This window comes from Ovis aries, chromosome 1 (assembly GCF_016772045.2).
Source record: "Ovis aries strain OAR_USU_Benz2616 breed Rambouillet chromosome 1, ARS-UI_Ramb_v3.0, whole genome shotgun sequence".
Taxonomy (NCBI): Eukaryota; Metazoa; Chordata; class Mammalia; order Artiodactyla; family Bovidae; genus Ovis; species Ovis aries.
Window position 1 is genome coordinate 269,377,999 of NC_056054.1, and position 24,746 is coordinate 269,402,744.

Consider the following 24,746-nt stretch of genomic DNA (forward strand, 5'->3'; position numbering starts at 1 on the left):
CGTAAGATTTTGTTTGAGCCCTCCAAGCATCTCTGGCAGGTATGGGGTTTGATTCTAAATGTGATTTTGCCCTCCAACTATCTTGCTGGGGTTTCTCCTTTGCCCTTGGATGTGGGGTATTCTTTGCCGCCAAAGATGGAGAAGCTCTATACAATGAGTAAAAACAAGACCGGAAGTTGACTGTGGCTCAGATCATGAACTCCTTATTGCAAAATTCAGACTTAAATTGAAGAAAGTAGGTAAAATCACTAGACCATTCAGGTATGACCTAAATCAAATCCCTTATGATTATACAGTGGAAGTGATTCAAGGGATTAGACAGAGTAACTGAAGAACTACAGATGGAGGCTTGTGACATTACACAGGAGGCAGGAATCAAGGCCATCCCCAAGAGAAAGAAATGTAAAAAGGCAAAATAGCTGTCTGGGGAGCCCTTACAAATAGCTGAGAAAAGAAGAGATGCTAAAGGCAAAGGAGAGAAGAAAAGATACACCTTTTGAGTGCAGAGTTCCAAAGAATAGCAAGGAGAGATAAGAAAGCCTTCCTCAGTGATCAATGCAAAGCAATAAAGGAAAACAGTAGAATGGGAAAGACTAGAGATTTCTTCAAGAAAATTATAGATACCAAGGGAACATTTCCTGCAAAGATGAGCACAATAAAGGACCGAAATGGTATGGACCTAACAGAAGCAGAAGATATTAAGAAGAGGTGGCAAGAATACACAGAAGAACTATACAAAAAAGATCTTCATGACCCAGATAACCAAAATGGTGTGATCACTCTCCGAGAGCCAGATATCCTGTAATGCGAAGCCAAGTGGGCCTTAGGAAGCATCACTACAACCAAAGCTGGTGGAGGTGATGGAATTCCAGTTGAGCTATTTCAAATCCTGAAAGATGATGCTGATAAAGTGCTGCACTCAATATGCCAGCAAATTTGGAAAACTCAGCAGTGGCCACAGGACTGGAAAAGGTCAGTTTTCATTCCAATGCCAAAGAAAGGCAATGCCAAAGAATGTTCAAACTACTGCACAATTTCACTCATCTCACAGCTAGCAAAGTAATGCTCAAAATTCTCCAAGCGAGGCTTCAACAGTATGTGAACTGTGAACTTCCTGGTGTTCAAGCTGAATTTAGAAAAGGCAGAGGAACCAGAGATCAAATTGCCAACATCTGTTGGATCATCGAAAAAGCAAGAGAGTTCCAGAAAAACATATCTACTTCTGCTTTATTGACTATGCCAAAGCCTTTGACTGTGTGGATCACAATAAACTGTGGAAAATTCTTCAAGAGATGGGAGTAGCAGACCACCTGACCTGCTTCCTAAGAAATCTGTATGCAGGTCAAGAAGCAATAGTTGGAACTGGACATGAAACAATGGACTGGAACAATTTTCAAAATGGGAAAGGAGCACATCAAGGTTGTATATTGTCACCCTGCTTATGTAACTCATGTGCAGAGTACATCATGTGAAATGCCAGTCTGGATGAAGCACAAGCTGGAATCAAGATTGCTGGGAGAAACATCAATAACCTCAGATACGCAAATGATACCACCCTTATGGCAGAAAGTGAAGAAGAAGAGCCTCTTGATGAAAGTGAAAGAGGAAAGTGAAAAAGCTGGCTTAAAACTCAACATTCAAAACACGAAGATCATGGCATCCAGTCCCATCACTTCATGGCAAATAAATGGGGAAACAATGGAAACAGTGACAGACTAATTTCTTGGGCTCCAAAATCGCTGCAGATGGCGACTGTAGTCATGAAATTAAGACACCTACTCCTTGGAAGAAAAGTTATATCCAACCTAGAAAGCATATTAAAAAGCAGAGACATTACTTTGCCAACAAAGATCCATCCAGTCAAAGCTATGGTTTTTCCAGTAGTCATGTATGGATGTGAGAGTTGGACTATAAAGAAAGCTGAGTGCCAAAGAATTGATGCTTTTGAACTGTGGTGTTGGAGAAGACTCTTGAGAGTCCCCGGGACTGCAAGGAGATCAAATCAGTCAGTCCTAAAGGAAATCAGTTCTGAATATTCATTGGAAGGACTCATGTTGAAGCTGAAACTCCAATACTTTGGCCACCTGATGTGAAGAACTGACTCATTGGAAAAGACCCTGATGCTGGGAAAGATTGAAGGCAGGAGGAGAAGGGGATGACAGAGAATGAGATGGTTGGTTGGCCTCACTGACTCAACAGACATGAGTTTGAGCAAACTCCAGGAGTTGGTGATGGACAGGGAAGCCTGGTGTGCTGCAGTCTGTGGGGTCACAAAGAGTCGGACACGACTGAGCAACTGAACTGAACTGACTCAGCTGTCAGCTATTTATATTATACTTGGTATTATAAGGAACTTGAGATGCTTTAAAGTGTATGGGAGGATGCATAGGTGATATATGCAAATACCATGCCGTTTTATACAAAGGACTTGAGCATCCTCCATTTTGGCTTGGGGGAGGAGGCTGGCACAGCTACCTGCAGATACCAAGGGACAAGGGTGTGTGTGACATGCCCAAAGTTAGCTGGAAGCGGCAAGCTCTCCTTGAACCCCTGCTCAGCTCAGCATCACTGAGCCATCTGCCCTGACAGGTGGATTTGTTTCTGACTCAGCTCTGCCCCCATCTCTGCTGGGTTCAGGTGGACCATGGGCAGAGCTCAGTCCCTGGTCAGCTTTGCATCTCATAGACCGTGGGCTGTACTGTGAGCACAGAGCTGTCACTTTCTGTCAAACCATCAACTGTTTGTGGAGGAACTGCCTGGCTGGGCCTTGGATTGTTCCTGACCCTCTATCTGGGGTTGCAGAGACTGTGTCCAGTGAAGTCCAGAGAGCAAAGCTCAAGGCAGCTCCCTCTTCTGAGGCCTTCTGAGGGGTCACATGGTGAAGGACAGGGGGAGTCTTCTCGGCTTACAGGTAACTGGAGAGCACAGGTCAGTCTTGGAAAGGGAGTCCCCATCTTTGGTTGAAAGAACCTGAGCTCACGGTTGGTGAGGATGTGGTTGAATGGGATGGTGGATGGCATCTTGTCCAGCACAGGGATCACTGAAGGAAAGGTTCTGTCACCCCTTTGTGGAAAGGGCTATGGTGGGTGCCCGCAGGCTAAGTGCTGGTTTGGGGGCTGGGACCTTTGGGATCCCAGCACTGATGATGCCGTTATCCAGGGCAGGCCCATCTTGGGGGAAGAGACTCCTTTCCTGCCTGCCTTTGGCTTAGGTGGGATGAGAAAGCCAGGACCAGCCCAGCTGCGTACCTGAGTAGACAACAGTGTCAGCAACAGACATTTCAAAACAATCTTGTGTTTGCTAATTGTTCTCGTGTACTCTGGACACAGGAAGATTTAACTTTTGGATGAGATAGATGCCAGTTACTTTCCAGCTGAGAAGCCAGGGATCATCTGATAAGTGACAACCAAAAAATTATGTCTTAAACTATAAAGAGGTCAAAAGAATGGAACGTGGATTCTCAGCAGAAATCTGTACAAAAGTCTGTATAATCAAACCTATGGTTTTCCTGGTAGTCCTATACAGAAGTGAGAGCTGGACAATAAAGAAGGCGGAGTGCCGAAGAATGGATGCTTTTAAATTGTGCTGGAGAAGACTCTTGAGAGTCCCTTAGACAGCACGGAGATCAAACCAGTCAATCCTAAAGGAAATCAACCCTGAATATTCATTGGAAGGATTGATGCTGAAGCTCCGATACTTTGGCCACCTGATGAGAAGAGCCGACTCATTGGAATAGACTGATGCTTGGAAAGATTGAGGGCAGGAGGAAAAGGAGACGATAGATGATGAGATGGTTAGATAGCATCATGGACAATGGATATGAGTTCAAGCAAGCTCTGGGAGATAGTGAAGGATAAGGAATCCTGTCATGCTGCAGTCTATGAGGTTGCAAAGAGTTGCACACAACCCAGCAACTGAACAACAACAGCAAATGTTCGCTATTCACGATAGCCAAGAGGTGGCTATTCACAATAGCCAGGTGCCCATAGAAGGGCAAATGGATAAGCAAAGAGTGGGCTAGCCAAATGATGGAATATTTCTTAGCCTTAAAAAGGAATGAAATTCTGATATATGCTACCACGTGGATGAACCTTGAAGACATTATGCTAAGTGAAATAATCCAGTCACAACAGGTCATTGTTACATGATTCAGCTACCTTATAAGGTCTGAATAGCACAGTCAGTAAAGAATCTACCTGTAATGTAGGAGGCTTGGGTTTGATCCCTGGGTTGGGAAGATCCCCTGGAGAAGGAAAAGGCAATTCTCTTGCCTGGAGAATTCCATGGACAGAGGAGCCTGGTGGGCTACAGTCCCTGGGGTTGCCAGAGTTGGACACGACTTAGCAACTAAACCACCACCAAAGCAGTGAGAGTCAGGTTGGATTCAGCAGCATCCCTCTTCTAACTACTTCTGACAAACTAATGCCAAATCCAGATCCTGGCCACCTGGCAGGATGAACCACTCGCTTTCAGGGGATTTGAGCATTTTCTGCAGCATTTGCTGCAGCAAATGCTTCCTTCCTCGTGGGCTCATCGTGGTTATACCACTCTGCCTGAGTGGGCAGGCCTGGCATTGCAGGAGGAGGAGGTGTGTAGCCGTGAAGCTGACTGCAGGCCTCTGCGGGCGGGTAGCATCAGGAGGGGTTGGAGAAGGCCACCAGGTCATCCATCTGCCGATCCAGCCTCCCTGGACTCCTCCTAATTGCTACTCCTTGACTCACAAAATCCCGTGACGCCAGGTGTCTCACCTGGGGGTGCCTCGTGCCTTATAATTTACTTGGTGCTCTTGCACAGACTGTTACTGAATCACGCAGACGCCTCTAAGAGGCAGCTGCTATCATCGCCAGGCATCTGGCCCTGCCCTCACAGCCAATCAGAGAAAGAGCTGAGCTCATGATCTAAGCCCAGAGTTCTCTCCTGCACAAGCTGCCAGCCCAGTGTCGCCAACCCTCCCTCTGGCTATTAGAAAAGCCAGTGATTATAAGCAGCTGGGTTCTAGGTGGCGCTCTGGAAGCAAGCCCCAAGCCCACGGTCAAGATTCACTGAGTGAACAAGCATGGGTATCAACACAGTTTTGTGAAAGGTCTTTCCTCCACCCTGGAGGCTAGCTTACATCCATTACAGCTAATGGACCAGGATGACTTGGACAGGGTCTTGCTTGAAACACCTTCAAAATACCTCGGTTGCCGTGAATTTACCCAGGCAGCACATGGATGAGAGGCAGAGGCTCCTGAGATGTGTTTAGATACTACCAGGGCCTTTTCAAAAGGGAGAGGAACCTGAATATCGACTCTGATCATCTGGGAAGATGCTTGCTCACACTGCCCTCCACCTCTGCTTCCTGCCCCATCCTCTCTTGTTTATACACATGCACACCCGTGCACACACAATGGACACATGGACACACACTGGCCTTCAAGGGCTTCCCTGGTGGCTCAGACAGTAAAGAAGCCGCCTGCAATGCAGGAGCCCTGGGTTCAATCCCTGGGTTGGGAAGATCCCCTGGAGAAGGGCATGGCAACCCACTGCAGTACTCTTGCCTGGAGAATCCCCATGGACAGAGGAGCCTTGTGGGCTACAGTCCACGGGGTCGCAAAGTGTCAGGCATGACTGAACACAGCAGCACGCACGTTCACACAAACACATAGACCCATCTTTTTCTTAAAGTCAATTTCAGCAGCAGCAAAGCTGAATATTTCCAATCCTCTGTAAATAAGGTAAAAAGGAGGACTTCCCTGGTGGTTCAGGGGTTAAAAAACAAATCTGCCTGCCAATGCGGGAGACACAGGTTCAATCCCTGGTCTGGAAAGATCCCACATGCTTCCAAGCAACTAAGCCCATGCACCACAACTACTGACCTGCGCTCTTGAACCTGAGAGCCACAACTACTGAGCCCTTGGACCACAACTATCGGAGCCCGCATGTCTGCACACCCTGGAGCCCGTGCTCCACCACAAGAGAGGCCACTGCAACGAGAAGCCCGCCCACTGCAAGGAAGAGTAGCCCCTGCTCACCGCAACTAGGGAAAAGCCTGTGCAGCAACGAACACCCAGCACAGCCAAAAATAAATACTTAAAATATCAAAAATAAGGTAAAATGGAAAACAACTTTGAACCAGAGAAAGAGCTTCCTTCCATCAGGTGAAATGAGGAGGCTGAATGCCCTTCACACGTTCAGTCCCAAACACTGGTCAGTGGCTTCCCCAAGCCCTGACTCCAGCAAATTGACAGAGCCACGTGGGGACTGCAGGGCACATTTCCGGTCTGTGAACCAGGATCCCCCTCACAGTCTCCTCTCTAAGGTTCACGCTCTGAAACAAGTCACTTCCACTGCTATCCACGGTGTTTCATGATCCAGAATCTCCCTTCACAGCCGGAGGCCTCTCGCATAAAGAGGATCACCAGAACCCAGGACTGTGCACTCGAAGCTTGCGAAGGCAGAGCAGCAGAGAAGGTACTGTTACTGCGAGACCATGAAAATAAAGAAAGGGAGCCCAAGGTCAACTTAACACGAGTTGTTTTTTTTTTTTTTAAATTTCCAAGTGCTTGGGGGATTTTTCATGTTGGTTTCATGGAAATTTATTTTTGCACAGGAGACTGTGTTTGCTACAAGATCTTGCTGTGTTCATTTAGCCCAGTAATAAAAACCATCTGCCTGAAATCCTTTTTGGAAAGAGAAGGGGTATAAACAAATAAGCAAATGGTCATAAAAGACCAGGGAGAGGGTGAGGGCTGTTTCAGAAGGAGGGGGAGGTGAACCTAGAGCAAGTGCGAAAGGCCAGGATTCATAGGAGCTCTGACTTCGGAAGGGACGTGTCAGGCTGTTATGAAAACATATATTGGGTTCAAGTAAATATGGCATGTATGGGAGGATGAGTGAGGAGGAGAAGGCACCACTCTCTTCCCAGGCTCTCGTTCTGGGCTTGGGGTTTTATCACAGGAGTCAGAACGATATTAGGGAGACTTCCCTGGTGGTCCAGTGGTTGAGAATCTGCCTTGCAATGCAGGGGACACAGGTTCAATTCCTGGATGGGGAGCTAAGATCCCATATGTTTGGGGGCAACTAAGTCTGAGCGCTGCAACTTGAGAAGCAAGCCCTCAACAACTGCGGAACGCATGCACCACAACTAGAGAGAAGCCTGCACACCACAATGAAAGGTCCTGCCTGCCGCAACTAAAGGCTTGACACAGCTAAATAAATAAATAACTATTTTAAAAAGGAACAATATTAGGACACATTAACCTAGGAGCCCCAAACTCACATCTACTGAGAACCTCAGGTAGTGGTGGTTTAGTTACTCAGTCGTGTCCAACTCTTTTGCAACCCCATGGGCTGTAGCCTGCCGGGCTCCTCTGTCCATGGGGTTTCTCAGGCAAGAGTACTGGAGTGGGTTGCCATTTCCTTCTCCAGGGGATCTTCCTGACCCAGGGATGGAACTCTGCTCTCCTGCACTGCACGTGGTCTCTTGCACAGTTTTTTACCAACTGAGCCATCAGGGAAGCCCTAAGAACCTCATACATGACCTTACTGGAGAACGGTCTTTGTAGATTTAATTAGTGAGGGTCATACTAGATTGGGAAGACTAGATTGGTAAAGACTGCTGCTGCTGCTGCTAAGTCGCTTCAGTCGTGTCCGACTCCGTGCGACCCCACAGACGGCAGCCTACCAGGCTCCCCTGTCCCTGGGAGTCTCTAGTTAAGAGCACTGGAGTGGGTTGCCATTTCCTTCTCCAATGAATGAAAGTGAAAAGTGAAAGTGAATTCGCTCAGTTGTGTCCGACTCTTAGCGACCCCATGGACTGCAGCCTACCAGGCTCTTCCGACCATGGGATTTTCCAGGCAACAATACTGGTAAAGACTAGATTGGTCCTAAAGGAGATCAGTCTGGGTGTTCATTGGAAGGACTGATGTTGAAGCTGAGGCTCCAATACTTTGGCCACCTGATGTGAAGAGCTGACTCATTTGAAAAGACCCTGATGCTGGGAAAGATTGAGGGCGGGAGGAGAAGGGGATGACAGAGGATGAGATGGTTGGATGGCATCACTGACTCAGTGGACATGAGTTTGGGTAAACTCCAGGAGTTGGTGATGGGCAGGGAGGCCTGACATGCTGCGGTTCATGGGACTGCAAGGAGTCAGACACGACTGAGCGACTGAACTGAACTGATACTGAACCCTAAATCGAATGACTGTTGTCTTCACAGGAAGAGAAGAGACACACAGAAGAGAAAATCATATGAAGACGGAGTGGTTGGGATGACTCACCTACAAGCCAAGGGAAGCCAAGGGATGCCAGGAGCCAGCCGAGGCTGGAAGAGGCTGGATGGATTCCCCCTACAGCCCTCAGAGCCTTTGGGGGGGACCGCCCTGCTGACACCTTGATTTGGGGCTTCTGGCTTCTAGAACTAGGAGAGGATAACGTTCTGTTGTTTTAAGCTTCCTAGTTTGTGATGAATTATTATGGAAACTCAGGCAGCCCCCTTTCTGGCTTGGGGCTGCATAGGCTGGGACAGATGGGGCATATTAGGACCAAGAACATGGTCAAAGGGCTTCCCGGGTGACTCAGCGGCAAAGAATCTGCCTGCCAAGCAGAGACACAGGCTTGAGCTCTGGGTTGGGAAGATCATCTGGAGAAGAAAATGGCAACCCACTCTCGTATTCTTGCCTGGAGAATCCCCATGGACAGAGAAACATGGCAGGCTACAATCCATGGGGTCACAAAAGAGTTGAACATGACTTAGCAACTAAACAGCCACAACAACGTGACCAAATTATTGGCCCCTAAGTTAGGAGCGTCGGAGAAGGCAATGGCACCCCACTCCAGCACTCTTGCCTGGAAAATCCCATGGATGGAGGAGCCTGGTGGGCTGCAGTCCATGGGGTCGCTGAGGGTCAGACATGAGGAGCGACTTCACTTTCACTTTTCACTTTCATGCACTGGAGAAGGGAATGGCAACCCACTTCAGTGTTCTTGTCTGGAGAATCCCAGGGATGGGGGAGCCTGGTGGGCTGCCGTCTATGGGGTCGCACAGGGTCGGACACGACTGAAGCAACTTAGCAGCAGCAATTTAGGAGCGCAAGTTCAGGAGTAGGGCAGAATGGACTCTGAAATAATATGTTGATCTAGTTTTTCTTTCTTTTTTTTTTTTTTCATTTTGATTTGTTTTCCTTCACTGAAAGAGAGAGAAAGACTCTTCTGGGCTCAAAGATTGAGAAGACAGCCTCAGAGTGGCCTTCAGGGTCACCTCCATGGATAGGTGGGGTCTCCTAAAAGTCCCAGCTGAGTTGGGAAATGGTGAGTAGAGACAGTTGCCCTTCTGGCTTCCTGAGGAGGCAGGACATGGAGAAGTAGCAGGAAGGACCAGGTTTTGGCTTCTGACAGCAAATATAGGTTATGTCTCCAGCAAGACAGTGTTCTTGAAGGCCAAGTATTGGCAAGAGATAATTTTCAAAATTCCTTTAGGTCCTGTGTGTGTGCTCTTGTGTGCTCAGTCATGTCTAACTCTTTGAGGCCCCATGGACTGTAGCCCACCCGACTCCTCTCTCTGTAGGATTTCCCCAGGCAAGAATACTGGAGTGGGTTGCCATTTCCTTCTCCAGCAGATCTGCCCGACCCAGGGATCGAACCCATGTCTCCTGCGTCTCCTGCATCTCCTGAACTTGCAGGTGAACTCCTTACCACAAGTGCCACCTAGGAAGCCCCCCTTAGTTCTTCAGTTTAGTTCAGTCCCTCAGTCATGTCCAACTCTTTGCAACCCCATGAATTGCAGCATGCCAGGCCTTCCTGTCCATCACCAATTCCCGGAGCTCACCCAAACTCATGTCCATTGAGTCGGTGATGCCATCCAGCCATCTCATCCTCTGTCATCCCCTTCTCCTCCTGCCCCTAAGCCCTCCCAGCATCAGAGTCTTTTCCAATGAGTCAACTCTTCGCATGAGGTGGCCAAAGTATTGGAGTTTCAGCTTTAGCATTAGTCCTTCCAATGAACACCCAGGACTGATCTCCTTTAGGATGGACTGGTTGGATCTCCATCCAAGAGACTTTCAAGAGTCTTCTCCAACACCACAGTTCAAAAGCATCAATTCTTCGGCACTCAGCTTTCTTCACAGTCCAACTCTCACATCCATACATGACCACTGGAAAAACCATAGCCTTGACTAGACGGACCTTTGTTGGAAAAGTAATGTCTCTGCTTTTGAATATGCTATCTAGGTTGGTCATAACTTTTCTTCCAAGGAGTCTTTTAATTTCATGGCTGCAATCACCATCTGCAGTGATTTTGGAGCCCCCCAAAACAAAGTCTGACACTGTTTCCACTGTTTCCTCATCTATTTTCCATGAAGTGATGGGAACAGATGCCATGATCTTAGTTTTCTGAATGCTGAGCTTTAAGCCAACTTTTTCACTCTCCTCTTTCACTTTCATCAACAGGCTTTTTAGTTCTTTTTCACTTTCTGCTATAAGGGTGGTGTCATCTGCATATCTGAGGTTATTGATATTTCTCACGGCAATCTTGATTCCAGCTTGTGTTTCTTCCAGTCCAGCGTTTCTCATGATGTACTCTGCATAGAAGTTAAATAAGCAGGGTGACAATATACAGCCTTGATGTACTCCTTTTCCTGTTTGGAACCAGTCTGTTGTTCCATGTCCAGTTCTAACTTGCTTCCTGATCTTCATATAGGTTTCTCAAGAGGCAGGTCAGGTGGTCTGGTATTCCCATCCCTTTCAGAATTTTCCACAGTTTATTGTGATCCACACAGTCAAAGGATTTGGCATAGTCAATAAAGCAGAAGTAGATGTTTTTCTGGAACTCTCTTGCTTTCTCCATGATCCAGCAGATGTTGGCAATTGGATCTCTGATTCCTCTGCCTTTTCTAAAACCAGCTTGAACATCTGGAAGTTCACAGCTCATGTATTGCTGAAGGCTGGCTTGGAGAATTTTGAGCATTATTTTCCTAGCGTGTGAGATGAGTACAATTGTGCGGTAGTTTGAGCATTCTTTGGCATTGCTTTTCTTTGGGATTGGAATGAAAACTGACCTTTTCCAGTCCTGCGGCCACAGCTGAGTTTTCCAAATTTGCTGGCATATTGAGTGCAGCACTTTCACAGCATCATCTTTCAGGATTTGAAATAGCTCAACTGGAATTCCATCACCTCCACTAGCTTTGTTCGTAGTGATGCTTTCTAAGGCCCACTTGACTTCACATTCCAGGATGTCTGGCTCTGGGTGAGTGATCACACCATCGTGATTATTTGGGTCGTGAAGATCTTTTCTGTACAGTTCTTCTATGTATTCTTCCCATCTCTTCTTAATATCTTCTGCTTCTGTTAGGTCCATACCATTTCTGTCCTTTATCGACCCCATCTTTGCATGAAATGTTCCCTCAGTATCTCTCATGTTTTTGAAGAGATCTTTAGTCTTTCCCATTCTGTTCTTTTCCTCTATTTCTTTGCATTGATCGCTGAAGAAGGCTTTCTTATCTCTTCTTGCTATTCTCTGGAACTCTGCATTCAGATGCTTAGACGTTTCCTTTTCTCCTTTGCTTTTGGCTTCTCTTCTTTTCACAGCTATCTTTAAGGCCTCCCCAGACAGCCATTTTGCTTTTTTGCATTTCTTTTCCTTGGGGATGGTCTTGATCCCTGTCTCCTGTACAATGTCACGAACCTCCGTCCATAGTTCATCAGGCACTCTGTCTATCAGATCTAGTCCCTTAAATCTATTTCTCACTTCTAATGTATAATCACAAGGGATTTGATTTAGGTCATCCCTGAATAGTCTAGTGGTTTCCCCTACTTTCTTCAATTTAAGTCTGAATTTGGCAATAAGGAGTTCATGATCTGAGCCACAGTCAGCTCCTGGTCTTGTTTTTGCTGACTATATACAGCTTCTCCATCTTTGGCTGCAAAGAATATAATCCATCTGATTTCAGTGTTGACCATCTGTGATGTCCATGTGTAGAGTCTTCTCTTGTGTTGTTGGAAGAGGGTGTTTGCTATGACCAGTGCTATGACCTTTAGCTCTTAGTCCCATATAAATATTCAGACACAGAGATTTGATCCTTAAGTTTCTTATAATCCAGATCACTCAGGACATCACACACGAGTTTCTGCCATGAGGGATGGGGGTGGATGAGGACGAGCATGAAAGGCAAGGAAGGGGAAGCCAGAGGTCACACGGGTTGCCCCAACTCCCCACAGCATGAAGGTTCTGGGTGGGAGCCCAAGGAAGATGGGCTTTTTTCCTGCTCCCTGTTTGGAACATTGGAGGACATGCCCCCAACCCAATGTGGGTGTTGGGGCACCCAGTGCGGTGGCAGGAAGATGCAGTAAACGTGCTGGACCAGGATTCCCAGGCTCCTTCAACTCCTCTGCGGTGTGAAGGGGACCCAGGGATTCTCTCAGATGCCCCACAACAGTACAGCAGGTAACCAAGGGTCTGCTGGGAGCCAGTGGCTGTGAGGGGCCCAGTTTGGCCAGAGATGAGGCGGAAATCTCACCAGACCTAGGGGATCTCCACGTGACCTGGTCACACGTGCGAGGCCCCAAGCACAGGCCTTCAGTCCCTCGTCTTTAGCAGCGACATCAGCGGCAAAGTCCAAAAGGGCGACCAGCACAGCTGCCTGGCAGGAGGGGCCCGTGCAGGGTCAGGACAAGACCAGGAGACCCGTCGTCTTCCCACGGGGACCAGGAGTTTCTGTGCACCAGCTGCTACCCTGGGTATGAGGGTGGAGAGCGAAGAGCACTGATGAGAGTTGAAATCTATCAGCAAATATTCCCTGAAGAAGCCTGTGTCCAGTGAAGGCGGTTATCTCAACCAGAGACAATATCAATGACAAATTACTCCCCTCTAATGCCCGTGGGAGAGTCTTGCGTGGAAGAGAACTATGGAAGGTTCATGGCCCCAGCACACCTAAATGGGGAACATGAGTCTGAGTTCTCACCACCTTGGCCTGGAAGGATGATGGCTATGGCTGAACAGTGTCCCTCCACAGATTGCTAAGTGGAAGTCCTAACTCCCAGCACCTCAGAACATGACTATATTTGGAGATCAGGTCTCTAAAAAGGTGACCAGCGTTAAATGAGATCTTATAGGTGGGCCCTGACCCAAGATGACTGTCATCCTTAGATACACTCATAGAGAGGACACCCAGAGGGAAAGCACATGAAGACAGGAAGAGATTGGAGTGACGCTGTAATAAGCCAAAGGACACTACAGATCCCTGGCCAAGACCAGAATCAAGAAGACGCAGGGAAGGACTCTCCCCTAGAGCAGTGGTCCCCAACCTTTTGGAACCAGGGACCGGTTTTATGGGGCTTCCTAGGTAGCTCAGATGGTAAAGAATCAACTTGCAATGCAGGAGACACGGGTTTGATCCCTGGGTCAGGAAGATCTCCTGGAGAAGAGAATGGCTATCCACTTGCCTGGAAAAGTCCATGGACAGAGTAGCCTGGCAGGCTACAGTCCACGGGGTCGCAAAGAGTCAGACATGACTGAGCAACTAACACTTTCACTTATCACCAGTTTCATGGAAGATAATTTTCCCATGGACTGGGGTAGGGGGATAGTTTCAGGATGACTGAAGTGTGTTACATTTATTGCGCACTTTATTTCTATTATAATTATATCAGCTCCACCTCAGCTCATGAGGCATTAGATCCCAGAGGTTGGGGACCCATGTCCTAGAGACTTCAGAGAGAGCATGCCCCTGCTGACTACTTAATTTTGAGCTTTCAGCCTCCAGAACTGTGGGACAACACAGCTCAGTTGTTTTTAATCAAGTAATTTGTGGTGCTTTGTTACTGCAGTTCTATGAAGCTAAAATATACAACTTTATAGAAATCAAGCTTTCAGAAGGATTTCACTCAATCTAGGAAGAGTTAGAAATCTTCCCCTTGAGAGCAAATTACTTCAGATTTTGACCACGTGGTGAATTGGGGGCACAAGAGGTCGCAGGGCACCTCCCTGAGCATGCCTTGCTCCCCCTTCCTGGTTTAAACCATCTGACCAAGAGCCTGAAGAGCAAATCCCTCCCCCCCACCCACTCCAGGCCACCAGGGCTCCCTCCCATCCCACCGAGGAGGAAGGAAAAGGGATGGCAGAGAACACAGGTTTTCTTAGCTTTCCAACAGGCAGCAGCCCCAAGTCGGTTTTTTTTCCTCTTCCCTTCAAATTGGTCTTTCACGTCCCCAATAACTCTTATCTTTCAGCAAACTCAAGCAGGCCCAGAGCAAGCTGTGAAATTACCAAACTTCAAAGGTTTCACACAAATCATCTTAAAGGCCTGACCTAAGCACAGGAAAGCCCGAAGGAGGCTGAGAAATCACTCCTTATTTCAGCGCTGTGTCACTGAGACTTTGTTCCACCTTGCAGGTCACACCTGTCACCTTAACCGGCCCCACTGGGGTCCCAACCACCTCGAGACACCTGCACGATCCACCCTCCAAAGGCTGAGTTACGAGCTGCGCTCCAGGTCTGCTGGTAGTAGCTTGGATGTTATTCCTGGGCGGGGGCGATGTCTGGGGCGGGCTCGCCAAGGCTTTGGTTTAATTTCCTTTGCTGCTGTCGGGGTAGTTTTTGCAGGAAGTAGGTGGAAGTGATGGTTCCCCGCGGCAGTCAGTCTTAGCCTCGGCCACTAGTGGTGATGGTGCAAAGTGATACTGTTGATAGGAGAGGTGGGATGCCTTTGTGAGCTGGGAGAAGTGTGAGAAGAGAGAAGGAAAAAAGTAAAATAATGACGGTGATGATGATGATGGTAGTGATGATGGTGCCTTTTCTCCAGTCCTGGAGGATTAAAATTTGACCTTTCTTTCTCCCTTTATTTTACATTTCTCGTCTGGATTTAGCTATTAAAGTCCAATCGAACAACTGATGGGGAAAATCCTGTCGGTAGCATTTCAAGTCCTGGGCTTAGGTCAGGCCTTTCAGATGGTTTGTGCGAAATCTTTGAAGTTTGGTCATTTCACAGCTCGCGCTGGGCCTCTTGGCAGCAGGTTCATTGAGCAAGAGAAGAGGTTTCCAGTCTTGAACTGGACGTTCAGGCACTCAGTTGTGTCCAACTCTTTGCAACCCCATGGACTGCAGCACGCCAGGCCTCCCTGTCCTCCACTGTCTCCCAGAGTTCGCTCAAGTCTGTGTCCATCGAGTCGGTGATGCTATCTATCTTGAATTGGCTACGTGGCACTTGTGTTCAACAGACACCTTGGGAGGATGTGTGATGATGACTGGGTGCTGCTTTTGGTGATGGAAATGTGAAAATGGATAAGACAGAGAGTAAAGCCTTTCAGGGAAAGATGCACACACAGGAAGCAGCTGTAAGTGTCCGGCAGCCCCTGAAAGATGAGAGCAGCCCCCTAGCAGGGTCTTTTAGCTCCATAAAGAGATGATAAAATGAGCCTGAATCCTGCCCCAGGATCTGGCTGGCGGTGTTTGTCTGGGCAGCGTCAGTCCTGTGCAAACACAGGCCTTGGGGGAGCTGAAATCCAACCAGGGCCCAGGCAGCTGAGCCTCGTTTCTGCTCCAGGAGGTCATTTTCCTCTATGTGGCTCACTCAGCAGGGACACTCTTTTGCAAGTCAGACAAAGGTGTCTTTTTGCAGTCCATCCTCCTGGAGAAGGCACTTTTTTTTCCCCACTTTGCACCATCTCCGGGCATGTAAGCCACCCTGATCTAACAGAAGAGTGGCCTTTGTGTGGCTGCTTGTAGGAAATTTTACAAAGGGAGGGCAAGAGAGATGACCCCAAGGATGGCAAGCCTCGAGAAGTAAGCGACATAACACACTGGTTTGGGGAGGCCCGTGAAGCCTTCAACTTATGGGGAACTCGGTCGTCGAGTTCTCGTGTGAATGGGGCCATTCTGCCTTCAGCCTTCTCCAATTCTGGTTTTATAGGGGAAGTCCAGGACTATAATCTTGTGAGGAAAAGGGGGCCATTGTGTTTTCTCTTTGAAATAATGCGGTGCCTACATGGGAAAACAAGGCCCGCTCTTAACGATCATTTGGTACACACTTAATGACCAAAATAAGCCTTTAATTTCCAGAGGTGGCTCAGAAATCTTGTCTAAGCATGTGGCCACAGTGATAACTGATTAGGAGGCATGCGGAAGATGGCATCAGGAGATAATACCGGAGTGCAGAGCAGGGTGGCTACTGGGCCTGCCCACTTCCTCCTCTGAAAACATAGCCCCTTGTCTTCCAGGGATGCTGAGGCAGGGAGAGGCAGTGACTCCGGGCCCCCCAGGGCTCCAGCCTGGTCACAGCAGACCCTGGGCCCTCGCCTGGACATCCTTCACTCCCTAGAGACCTGTCTTCAGCTTCTTTTCTTCCCCAAAGTCCCTGTATTTGTTTCTCAGAGCTGTCTGACAAATAAGCACAAGCAGGGTGGCTGACAACAATAGAAACATATCCGCTCACCATTCAGGAGGCTCGAAGTCCAAACTCAAGGGGCGGGCGGGGTTGGTTCCTTCCTGTGGCTTCTGAAGGAGAGTCTGTCCATGCATCTGTCCAGCTTCTGCTGGTGGCCTGCACACCAGTCTCTGTGTCTTTGCTCCAATGAAAAGGACCCCAATCAGAATGGATGAAAAGTCCACTTTACTTAGTGTGACCTCACCTTAACACAATTGGTTATGTCTGCGGTGGCCCTCTTTCTAGATAAGGTCACATTTTGAGAGCCTAGGGAGGACATGAATTTGGGAGCAATGCTTGTTCCATTGAATGGAGCTCCCTACTGTCTTTCCTGAGCTCACCGTTCAACCCAGTCCACCACCATCCTCCACAGACACTGAAATCCATGGATTTTGACCCCTGGGATCCCACAGAGTTAACCCATAGATGGTCCCAGACTTGCCGCCCACTGGCTCTCTGACCCTGCCTGTCAGAGACCCTGCCCAGCAGCTTTCTTTTCTGTTCCAGAAGAAGCCCTTCTTCTCATATTATGCTCTAAGAAATCCATTCATCTTTTACCTATTGGTTGCTTTTTTTGTTTAGTTGCTAGATTGTGTCCAACTCTTTGTGACCCCCCCATGGACTGTAGCCCGCCAGGCTCCTCTGTCCATGGGATTTTTCCAGGCAAGAATACTGGTGTGGGTTGTCATTTCCTTCTCCAGGGGGGAGCCTCTTTCTGATCCAGGGATTGAACCTGAGTCTCCTGCATTGGCAGGTGGATTCTTCACCACTGAGCCACTTGGGAAGCCCTAACCTGTTTAACCAAGTCTAAACTCCCACACCCGGATTTTCAACCTGTCTCCTCACCCTCTGATGGACCTGCATCTCCCTACTGTTGATGTGGTTGCCAGTCACCCCCATCTCCCAGGCCTCACCCTTCTCTGCTCTTAGCCCACCCGACCCTGGTCAGGCTGCTCTCCTGTTTCTCCCCACTCCCTCCTGCCCCCGGCAGGAACCACCCCTATCCTCCTCATACAGCTTCTGTCCCTCGGGCGGTGGAGCCTCAGTCCAGGCTCGCTCCATTGAATGGGGTTCCCTGCTGGCTTCCTGAGCTGTCTCAGCACCTCCCATACTCTTTGTTTCCGGTTCCTGGACCGATGCCGGAAGTTGCTCCTTCCCTGAGCTGCTCATGGTCTCTCTAGTTCGCTGGTGCTTCGCTGACAAGCCATCTCCCCAGCTAGACTTTGTGGCTTTCTGAAGGTTAAGACCATGACACATCTATGCTTCAGTCCCCTGGCACCACCCAGGACCCCAGAAGGCTCTATCAGTTTTCACTTAGAACTTGCACTCATGGAGCCATTTTGCTTTATGAGCCTGGGTTGCCACGGAGAATTACTTCTTAGGGGTTGAGTCAGTTTGGGATGTTAACACAACAGGATGGGGGATTATACTTTAATTGTTTTATGGGACATGTTTCTAAAGGTGGGCCTTAGGTCTGCCTGTTTCAGAGCCTGCAGAGTCGCTTGTTAAAAGGGAAATTCGAGGCCCCTGACCCAGACCTGCTGATTCAGAATTTTAGGAGGTGAGTCTGGGGAACTGAGCGCTGATGTCAGCGCTGGCTCCTGTCCTGGTGATTCTTATGCGTGGTAAAGTTGAGAGTCACGGATCCAGACACGTGGATGATACATACTGATTCTAGATATTCTAGCAGAGCTGAAGATAAACAAGAGACTTATTACAGCTCGTAGAGCCAGCTGGGCAAAGTCAAAAGTGATTCGTTGCTTCCTAGGTGACCCATCACTTCAAGAGTGAGGGTTCTCTCCTGAGGTCAAGTGACATTCTCACAAAATCAGAGGCCCAGGAGGAGAATCTGGAGGGTCTTTGGAGTGAGCAGTGGGCAGTGCTGAGCCCAGTCACAAACAGAGTGTACCTGTCTTCCTCTGCTGGTCCCCTTCCCCCCAACCCCAGGCGGAGAATTAGAGCATGCTGTTCAGAGCTAATGTTTGCTTTGCTTTTGGAAACACCTCAGGGCAACTCAGGATAGGTTTTCAGAGTGGTGTTTGCCTTGGCTTGGCTGCAAAGTTCCCCCTTTCTAGTCTATTTATTGCAAGTTAGCACTCGGCCCCAGATCCAGGAGTCAAACACTGGTTCTAACAGAAATCAGGGGGCAGACGAACGAAATGAAACAGGGGGTGGGCTGGAGGGCGTGTCCCCATGCTGGCTTCTTGGCCTGGGGGGTAACCTGAGGTCAGGGTGGGAGCCAGCCTTGCATTGCAGCCCCTGGCCTGGGCAGCCCCGTGATGCCTCTGGACCATGGGATAATAACACCGCCCACTGCCCAACAACAGGCTCTGAAGGAATTGTTTCCCAGGAGAGAGATGTGTTCCATTGTTAGCTCCTATTTTGTTTACATGTTTTCTTATCTTTCAAAAGATTCAACTAGCTTTCAACAGCAAACTGTGGGTCCTTCTTGATATTCACTCTCAAGTTGCAAACTGAGGCCGCCTTACATTTGGATGATAATCACCAGGGCTGTGCCAGCGAGTCCATTTACATCGTATCCTTTAATCCGCACAAAACTCCATGCAGAGGGTGTTATTAGATCCCACTTAATGATGAGAAAGCAAACTCAGAGAGGTTAAGTGAGTGACCCAAGGTGACCCAGCTGATAAATGGGGAGGGAGTACCCAGGGGTCACCCCATCTGAGCAACAGCAGGGCTCACCACTGGTGATGACTTACTCCTGCCAAAAGCGTCTTTCCTTGCCTTAAGGAACAAACGCAACACATACATACTGCTGTATATAAAATCAATAACAATAAAGACCTACCGTATAGCACAGGGAACATTACTCAACACTCTGTAATGATCTATAGGGGAAAATAACCTAAAAAAGAGTGGGCATATAAATATGTACAGGTATAACTGATTCACTTTGCTGTACGCCTGAAACCAACACAACTTTGTAAATCAACTATGCTCCAATAAAAAGTTTTTTAAAAGTGGAGGGACAAACAATGGTTTACCAAGGCCTGAAAAATTTCACCGAAGTCTAGCTCCTATTTGCATTAAGTATATCAGCCCATTTTATATTAGCAAAATGAAAACTGAGGAAAGGTATGGGTTTCCCATGACATGTCTGCAGGGCATTAAAATACACTATTAAGGGGAATTTCTGGCCATATCACATTTCTTTCTTTCTTTTTTTTTTTTTGATTGTATTTTTTTAAAAAAAATCTTTAATTCTTACATGCATTCCCAAACATGAACCCCCCTCCCACCTCCCTCCCCATAACATCTCTCTGGGTCATCCCCATGCACCATCCCCAAGCATGCTGTATCCTGCATCGGACATAGACTGGTGATTCGATTCTTACATGATAGTATACATGTTTCAATGCCATTCTCCCAAATCATCCCACCCTCTCCCTCTCCCTCTCAGTCCAAAAGTCCGTTATACACATCTGTGTCTTTTTTGCTGTCTTGCATACAGGGTTGTCATTGCCATCTTTCTAAATTCCATATATATGTGTTAGTATACTGTATTGGTGTTTTTCTTTCTGGCTTACTTCACTCTGTATAATCGGCTCCAGTTTCATCCATCTCATCAGAACTGATTCAAATGAATTCTTTTTAACGGCTGAGTAATACTCCATTGTGTATATGTACCACAGCTTTCTTATCCATTCATCTGCTGATGGACATCTAGGTTGTTTCCATGTCCTGGCTATTATAAACACTGCTGCGATGAACATTGGGGTACATGTGTCTCTTTCAATTCTGGTTTCCTCGGTGTGTATGTCCAGCAGTGGGATTGCTGGGTCATAAGGTAGTTCCATTTGCAATTTTTTAAGGAATCTCCACACTGTTCTCCATAGTGGCTGTACTAGTTTGCATTCCCACCAACAGTGTAAGAGGGTTCCCTTTTCTCCACACCCTCTCCAGCATTTATTGCTTGCAGATTTTTGGATCGCAGCCATTCTGACTGGTGTGAAGTGGTACCTCATTGTGGTTTTGATTTGCATTTCTCTAATAATGAGTGATGTTGAGCATCTTTTCATGTGTTTGTTAGCCATCCATATGTCTTCTTTGGAGAAATGTCTATTTAGTTCTTTGGCCCATTTTTTGATTGGGTCGTTTATTTTCTGGAGTTGAGCTGCAGGAGTTGCTTGTATATTTTTGAGATTAGTTGTTTGTCAGTTGCTTCATTTGCTATTATTTTCTCCCATTCAGAAGGCTATCTTTTCACCTTGCTTATATTTTCCTTTGTTGTGCAGAAGCTTTTAATTTTAATTAGATCCCATTTGTTTATTTTTGCTTTTATTTCCAGAATTCTGGGAGGTGGATCATAGAGGATCCTGCTGTGATTTATGTCTGAGAGTGTTTTGCCTATGTTCTCCTCTAGGAGTTTTATAGTTTCTGGTCTTACATTTAGGTCTTTAATCCATTTTGAGTTTATTTTTGTGTGCGGTGTTAGAAAGTGATCTAGTTTCATTCTTTTACAAGTGGTTAACTAGTTTTCCCAGCACCACTTGTTAAAGAGATTGTCTTTACTCCATTGTATATTCTTGCCTCCTTTGTCAAAGATAAGGTGTCCATATGTGTGTGGATTTATCTCTGGGCTTAAAAATATGGAATGCTTCACGAATCTGCATGTCATCCTTGCGCAGGGGCCATGCTAATCTTCTCTGTATTGTTCCAATTTTAGTATATGTGCTGCCGAAGCGAGCACCCATATCACATTTCTATTTCACAAAAATGAAAAGCATGATTGAGATTCACTAGTGTGGGTGGTAGAAAGTGAAAGTGAAGTTGCTCAGTCATCTCCGACTCTTTGTGACCCCATGGACTATACAGTCCATGGAATTCTCCAGGCCAGAATACTGGAGTGGGTAGCCTTTCCCTTCTCCAGGGGGATCTTCCCAACCCAGGGATTGAACCCAGGCCTCCCGCATTGCAGGCGGATTCTTTACCAGCTGACCCACAAGGGTAGAAAGAGTTTAAAATCCAAATGGAACATAAACAAGACCTTTGGGATATGGCTGCCACCCTCTGATCCAGGGTGGGTTGCAATCAAAGGCGTGCTGGATGGAATCTGGGAGGGGCTGGGTGAAACTAAGCCAGAAGTTGTGGGCTTTAGGGAACAGATCCATAGTCTCCCAAATTTCCTACTTGGAGCCCTCCTTCTCACTCTTCCGTTCAGTAGTTTCTATGGCAGAGACATGGACACAGCTCTCCTGTCCCAAACCCACAAGGTCACTTTGATCATTGGAGACTTATCTCTCTTATAAACAGCCTGGCCTTCATTCAAGGACCCATGATTCTCTCTACACTCAAGGATAGGAAAAAAGAGTGCTGTGAATTAAAAAACCCCAGTTACTGATTGATTCTAAGGAACCCCAAAGAGGCTAAGATATTATTTAGACACGGATCTTAGCTCCTAGAGGCTGGATGAAGTGAGCTGGAAGGGGTTAATGGTACTATGCTGCTTGACTATTCTGGAAAACATCATCTTTTGACTTACTGCCATGAGCTAAAATCAGTTAAGAAGAAACCACTGTGAACAATAGTAATTGCTATTCTATCTGCAAAAGCTGAAGTTTGTGTTATTACCCTAGGTTTGCATATTAGGGAACAAGAGATTTGATGAGTTTGGTAATTTGTACAAGATTATAAAGCAAGCAATTGGTAGGGTCCAGAAAAAATGGAAACAGTGATAGATTTTATTTTCCTGGGTTTCTAAATCACTGTTGACGGTGACTGCAGCCATGAAATTAAAAGACACTTGCTTCCTGGAGGGAAAGCTATGCCAAACCTAGACAATGTATTAAAAAACAGAGACATCACTTTGCCGACAAGGGTCCATATAATCAAAGCTATGATTTTTCCAGTAGTCATGTACAGATGTGAGAGCTGGACCATAAAAAGGTCTGAGCACCGAAGAATTGATGCTTTTGAACTGTGGTGCTGGAAAAGACTCTTGAGAGTCCCTTGGACAGCAAGGAGATCAAACCAGTCAATCCTAAAGGAAATCAACCCTGAATACTCATTGGAAGGGCTGATGCTGAAGCTGAAGTTCTAATAGTTTGGCCACCTGGTACAAAGAGGTAACTCATTGGAAAAGACCCTGACGCTGGGAAAGACTGAGGGCAAAATGAGAAGGGGGCGGCAGAGGATGAGATGGTTTAGACGGCATCGCTGACTCAGTGGACATGAATCTGAACAAACTCCAGGAGATGGTGAAGGGCAGGGAAGCCTTGTGTGCTATAGTCCATGGGGTTGCACAGAGCCAGACACAACAACAGCAGGGCCCAGAAATGAATGAGGTCCTTTCTTCTCTAAGCAGTCTCCCATGAAACACGGTTCTCATCTCTGCCGTGGCCTGACGGAGTATCACAGTCTACTACCACATCAGCCAGAAGGTCAAGAGCAGTTATGCCATCCCGGTAGCATGCTTCAGAGTCAGTCCTGGAATTAGCAGAGTTCACTCTCAGTCAAGAAGAGTATTCCAAGGAAATGATATCTTAGATTTTTTTCCCCTTAGTTGGTAGACATTCCTTGAGAGGGTTATGGTGCATTAAAGATATATTACTGTGACGTCTTGTAAAATTTTTATAGCTACTGTTTTACACTTATTCAGCATTCCGGATCTCATTGTGGTATTCACTTCAAATAATACTGTGTGAGTCAGTGTGTAAGAATCAAATGCAAGTTGTACATTATTTAATGATATCCTAAATGATGATATCTTTAGGAATGAATGAAATATCATGGTTGTAGCATTGTCCACTGTTGCTTTTGTCGAGTTTCTTGGCATTCATAATTATGATGGTTATAAGAAATGAACTGTTTACTATTAAACAATATACCTTATATTTCTCAACTATTAAAAAATGTATATAATCTCAAAAGCATCTGACTTAAAAAAAGGAAGAAATTATCAGCCCAGCCTGCATGTTAGAATTTAAAAGCTTCAGAAGCTTTTACAAGTTCCTATTGTGCGGGCTTCACTGTTAGACCAATTAGATAAGATCTCGGAGAAGAGTTGTTTGGCTAGTTATAGTTTAGAGAGTTCTACAGGAAGGAATGAGGCTAAAGCTGAAACTCCAGTACTTTGGCCACCTCATGCGAACAGTTGACTCATTGGAAAAGACTCTGATGCTGGGAGGGATTGGGGGCAGGAGGAGAAGGGGACGACCCAGGATGAGATGCCTGGATGGCATCAATGACTCGATGGACATGAGTCTGAGTGAACTCTGGGAGTTGGTGATGGACAGGGAGGCCTGGTGTGCTGCGATTCATGGGGTCTCAAAGAGTCCGACATGACTGAGCGACTGAACTGAACTGAGCTGAACAGGCAATTCTAAATGCAACTAGCATTAAGAACTACTGAACCTAAGCAATAATGGATTTTTAAATTCATGGTATTAGGCCTGACTAATATCAATGCATTAATGTATCATAAAGGGGAAAGATCTGCATTACTCATTACAAGTAGGAGTTTTGAATATAATGTAATTAAAACATATCTAGTGAATATAATACATGCAAAGTCAATAAGTAACAGATATAAAGTAGATGCTCAATAATATTACTGAGAAAATTACTGAATGATCATCCTACAAAGTTTTATATGAAAAATAATATTTTGACAAAACTTATCAATTGTTAAGGCAAAGTATCACTGAGAAAGAAAAAAAATTTAAACTATGATGTGCCATATATTAGAAGCCACAACTAAACTTCAAAAATGCTTAAAATGAGAAAAAAAATCCGAGTCTTAGAATTAATGAAATACTGTACAACACTCAAAAATTATTGTCAATTTTATTGCCTTGTCTACTCCACCTGTTATACCACTAATGTCCACTAGATGCCGCTGTGATCTGCTACTTCAGATTCCAAAACGAAATCTGAAAACCAATTTTCTCAGGATTTAAAATTGAAACAGTAAGCCACTTTTAAAGACAAAGAACTTGTAAAACCTCATATTTTGAGAGATCGTTGCTCATAATTTCCTTCTATTACGATCCATCCTAAGTATCTCACAAAGTGTAAACTTATTTAAAAGGTGAACTGAAAAGTTTTAAAGGCTTGATAGAAAAGATTATCACCTCCCTTTTCTCCACATCCTCAGATTTCACATTCTGTCTCGTCTGCAGTGGGTTATAGAGAAGGGGAAGTAATACTGATAGGAAAATGTCTGACTTAAATTAAAAGTAAAACATGAACAAAAGACTATGATGTCTTTTGGTTGGTAGACAGATGATGGGACCTTGCACACATGAATTACTGCTTCCCCCACAGGAAAAGCTGGGGGGAGGGGAGGGGACTAGGGTCGGTGGGAGAGCCTTGAGCTTAGACCCAA

At 46.4% G+C, this 24,746-nt stretch overlaps 1 protein-coding gene and 1 non-coding gene across 3 annotated transcripts in view; both read right to left on the bottom strand.

Moving 5' to 3' along the window:
- The window catches only part of CLDN14 (claudin 14), a 128,044-nt gene that overhangs the window by 24,527 nt on the left and 78,771 nt on the right, over window positions 1–24,746 (bottom strand). The window contains exon 4 of one of the 2 annotated variants that reach the window (XR_006057544.2): window positions 20,644–22,846. The exons of the other annotated variant lie outside the window; for it this stretch is intronic. The gene's annotated coding sequence lies outside the window, so the exon portion shown is untranslated. Of the gene's footprint in view, window positions 1–20,643; window positions 22,847–24,746 lie in introns of those variants that run through there. 2 annotated transcript variants of the gene reach the window in all.
- On the bottom strand, window positions 21,004–21,110 carry LOC114110994 (U6 spliceosomal RNA). The gene has a single exon (XR_003587121.2). It is a non-coding gene; the product is annotated as a U6 spliceosomal RNA (small nuclear RNA).